The sequence below is a fragment of the Chiloscyllium plagiosum genome, chromosome 33 (assembly GCF_004010195.1).
Source record: "Chiloscyllium plagiosum isolate BGI_BamShark_2017 chromosome 33, ASM401019v2, whole genome shotgun sequence".
Classification (NCBI taxonomy): Eukaryota; Metazoa; Chordata; class Chondrichthyes; order Orectolobiformes; family Hemiscylliidae; genus Chiloscyllium; species Chiloscyllium plagiosum.
Window position 1 is genome coordinate 20493699 of NC_057742.1, and position 4981 is coordinate 20498679.

At 41.1% G+C, this 4981-nt stretch overlaps 1 non-coding gene across 1 annotated transcript; it reads right to left on the minus strand.

The window, feature by feature from the left end:
* Window positions 1–766: 766 nt before the first annotated feature.
* On the minus strand, window positions 767–838 carry trnay-gua. The gene has a single exon. It is a non-coding gene; the product is annotated as a tRNA-Tyr (tRNA).
* Between the last annotated feature and the right edge of the window lie 4143 nt (window positions 839–4981).

Below are 4981 nucleotides of genomic sequence, written 5' to 3' on the forward strand. Positions count from 1 at the left end.
GAAATAATAAGAGTGCAAGCACAGGCAGGACCACAGATAGTAATTTCAAAATTTTGTTTTTGTATCACCATCATCTTATGAGACCATAAGAGCTGCTCTCCCATTAGAGAGAGACACAGTTGGTGATTATGTAACCTGAGGGCCACCAAACCTCAGGTGATGGAAGAGGTTGAGAAGGAAAGTCCTTTATGGTAACTCAAACCAGTAATGGGAACTGAACCCACACTGTTGGCATCACACTGCTCTGTAAACCAAAAGTCCAGCTGACTGAGCTAAACTAATTCCCAATTTTAAAGTCAATCAATCTTAAAGTCAATAACTAAATGAGTGATAAGAACAGATTCAAACACTGGTGGAACATCTAGATTAGATTAGATACTCTACAGTGTGGAAACAAGCCCTTCAGCCCAACACCAACCCTCCGAAGAGTAACCCACCCAGACCCATTTCCCTCTGACTAATGCACCTAACACTATGGGCAATTTAGCATGGCCAATTCACCTGACCTGCACATCTTTGGACTGTGGGAGGAAACCGGAGCACCCGGAGGAAACCCAGGCAGACATGGGGAGCACATGCAAACTCCACACAGACAGTCACCCGAGGCTGGAATCGAACCTGGAACCCTGGTGCTGTGAGGCAGCAGTTCTAACCACTGAGCCATCCTGCCGCCCACAAAACACCCCATCCACAGCATTCCTTGCACGGAATGGGCAACGGAAGCTTCTTGAAAAACTGCTCAAGTGTAGGGAAGGTGCTTGTATGCAGGGGGCACCCAGATTTGAACTGGGGACCTCTTGATCTACAGTCAAATGCTCTACTACTGAGCTACACCCCCCAGATTGTCATGATATAATGAGATACAGCAAATGTGAATGGTTTCCTTAAGTGGTATGTCAGTGAATAAGCTGACAATGTCAAAAGAGTAATTATTGGTGTGTTCCTGCTGCATCTCAATGCTACATAGAAACAACCAATTAACACGAGGGTTTAATTTCTTTCATGCAGGCCAAGTATGAACAAAATAAAAAGTTTTACCGTCTCCTCTCTTATCAGGATTTTTTAAGCTCTGCACTACCAAGCAATTATTTGCCTTTCCTCACAGAATATTTGCAATCACACCTACACAATGTTCCAAAGTTCCTGGGAGTCTCTGAAGCACACTTGAAGTGCAATTATTGCTGCAATGTCAGAAATATTGCAGATTTTTTTACGCATAGTGAAGTTGAACAGATGCAATACAATAATGATCAGGTAATCTAGTTTTTGTGATGTTAATTCAGGGAAAAGAAATTGGCCAAAATGCTGGGCATAATACATTGTTAATGCGATTACTGACTATAAACAAGAGAGCTAGAAATCATGATGGTGTGAGCCAGTGAGCACTTATTAAATATTTATCCAACTTACAAAGATAGACTTTAGAAGGGCTCCATTAGAACCTGAGTCTCTCAGTTCCCAGTTTCTTATGCTATATATCATTTTACATGGCTGATGATGCACTCTACAATTAGAATTAAAATTATTAACTGCTGATTTGACATTTGCTGCAAGTTTCATTTTGTGCACATATTATTTACATTTTTATCATAATCCCCATCCCTGAAGACCTTTTCAATTCAGACAAACATACACTTGATACTAATCTGGTTGACTGTATCCTTATTTCTTTTGGAGGCAGGATGGCAATACAACATCCTGTGGAGAAAGGATTTGAAAGATCCTCTGGGGTGATTGGGGTATCTTCCCGATTTTCTGGGCAGTCAACCCAGAACGCCAAAGGGTGTTCGCTGGTAAACCCCAATGCCAGTTCCCAGTGTCGTAGTCATTTTTGACAGCCTAAGAATAAGATTGAAACAGAGATCTCAAACATTGGCCAGGCCAGGTTTGGTCCTGATTTAAACAGATTCCTTAGTGCAGAATGCTGGTAGATCCTGCACCTTATGGCAATGGTTGAAGGCAACAGTCTTTTTAATCTGACAATGTTTCTTCTTCTCCATGACCTTACTTAAGCCCGTATCCATGATATCTGATCAAAGAGTATGCTGCAGACCTGGGAGCCAAGTACGAAACCTTCTGCACATTGATGTACTGCTAAGCACAAATTGAGTTGGAACGAAGCTTCCAATAAACAAGCTGGATTAGTGGAAAGCTTACTATGAACAAGCTATACAGCTGATTTCTCTCATTTCTGAAAAAAAAAAGCCTCTCCACCAGTTCAAAGTGAAATCTGTTTGCTCTTTTCTTGAGCAAGTTGTAGCTACAACTCTTCCTCCATTGTAGGGGCTTGAAGTGGTCATTATCAAACTGCAAGCTGTTATATGAAATGATTATTCATGGATGTCATACACAGTGAAAATCTTTTCTAAGCATAATGATAACAGCAATTGATGATGGCGATGCAGTTGTTTCACTTGAAGCGATCAGGAATAATGGTCAATGACAATAAGAAAGGTTTTACACTTGAAGATGGATGGATCTATCTCTACTAATGAGATGACAAAGATGAGGCCATCAAAAGTTCGTTGTGGAATTGCCTATGGGTAACGATGTTGGACATTTAAAGATTCTACCTTCAGAAGCTTTTGTTATACCAAGCCGCCAAACAGAATTGTAGATTTGTGCCAGCACTTGGTAACAGCCAAGTGTCCCTGGTGTAAGCATTGGAGAACACTCTTCCTGAGGACCTTGGGGCTTGGGAACAACAATGTCATTTTTTTAGACTAGCAGGTCAACTAGAAGGCTAATGTGATGTTGCGTTTTAACATAAAATTTGCGTGGACATTTACAGGCCATCCAGTGATATGGTGCTCCCGTATTTGTGTACATTCAGTGTCAGCTTTCTGAGCTGTATGGATTTTGTTGTTGAATTAGTCTCTGGGGAAGTTTGGATGACAAAGGAATATAGGCATCCATGTCCTCAGCAAATCATACTGTGAAGCCTTCCTCAAATGAATGTTGGAAAAGACTGGTCTGGAAATTGCCATAGACACATTTCATAATGGTGCCAAACTGTGTGGGAATTAATCTGAGGCTTTCGATTTGGGATGGCATAGTTGCCAGCTCTTGCTGCTAAGAATGATCTCTACTGATGTGTAATCCATCACATACATCAGACAATGGATTTAAACTAGGACATAGTCAGAGAACTTTTCACAGGTTTGAACGAATGCTTGGACCTCTTTCTCAGTGACCATGTACCACTGTTTCAGTGTCAGCAGCATAATGGAAGCACAGTAAGTCAGTTATTGGGAGTCATAATGCTAGACCAGGACCAAAAAAGCCTCTAACAATGAAGGATGTATAGGCTGCACAATGGTGAGCTGATCCAGATCAATATGGGTCAGGGTTTGGTTAGGCATTAGATTCTTGATTTGTTGAAGAATCAAAGGTTATAAGGAAAGTGTATGTGAGGAATATTAGATCAGCATAATCCAACTGAGTAATAAAATAGGCATGAAAGGCTGAACAGTCTACTCCTGTTCCTATTTCTTATTGTCATATGGGCTTGTGACCTCAACATGCTTTTGATCATAACAAAGGCCATTTTTTGGCATATTCCAATACCAAGCCAGTTCCTATCTCAGGAATTGCTACAGGTGGTCATTGAAGTGCATCAGATTGGTTACTTGTCTAACTGGGGAGCCACACCAATAAAAACCTCGGATTCATTTATAGAAAGGAGAAATAGAAATTTCCTGGTGCCTGCTCTCCTTTGGAGATCTGGTTTGATGCCAGACACATTGGCAATGTGGCCTGGGAAGTCAATGGTGGGTTTGGAAGCCTCACACTAGTGATTGTGTGTGACACCTGTAAACTGTAAAGATGCAGCACTGTCAGTATCCTGCCCCTGAGCTCCATCAGAGTGGAACTGTGATGAAAAATATCATCCATATGGCATATCACTCCCTCAACGGTCATCTATAGACACAACTTTGGGTAACAAAGAGTTTCCAAATGATAGATAACTATAATATCTTCCATATGAAATGCAGTCTGGACTGTTCATCTAATGATAAAAGCTAATGTTTGCATTCAATTTCATGAAGACTTAGCTCCTTGCAGCTCTGCTAAGTTCTTGTTGAGGGATGTGATGTGATGAGCTTTTCATTCCATGTCTGAATTGGTTATGTTAGATACAAATGCACAAAGAACTTTAGGAATTGTTTCAGGTTCTGTGCAAGAACACCAAGATGTGGGCTGGGTCACTGGTATTAAGCCTCCCTGGCTTCTATCACCATTCTAAATTTTTTAAGAGAAGGTGGAGCCATTTTTAGGGTTATTTAACACATCAACTTGTTAATCAGATTTAGATTGATCCAGTAAACCATTTACATTGTCCTCAGTCCTGTGAATACTTTTGGAGTTGCCACCTGAGCTTATCTGGTCTGTCCTGATTGTTTAGCTCTTCCAACTTGCAGGCAAGGTACAAGTCATAGAGTTACAGAGTCACAGAGTCATACAGCATGGAAACAGACCCTTTGGTACAACCAGACCACGTCATCCATAATTCCAAACTATACTAGTCCCAATTGCTTGCACTTGGCCCATTGAACTCCAAACATTTCTTATTCATGTACTTACATAAATGCTTTTTAAATGTTGTAACTGTATCTGCATTCACCACTTCCTCCAGGAGTTCGTTCCATACACGAACCCATCTCTGTGTAAAAAGGTTGCCCCTCATGCCTCTTTTAAATCTTTTGCCGCTCACCTTAAAATTATGCCTCATACTCTTGAAATATTCCACCCCTATGGAGATCGCACCTGCCATTCACTCTATCTATGCCCCTCATGATTTTATAAACCTCCACAAGGTCACCTCTCAAGTTCCTATGCACCAGTGAAAAAGTCCCAGCCTATTGAGCCTCTCCTTATAACTCAAACCCTCCATTTCCAGCAAGATCCTGGTAAATCTTCTTTGAATCCTCTCCAGCTTAATAGTACCCTTCGTAGACAGGTTCAGCACAAGTTCTGAAGG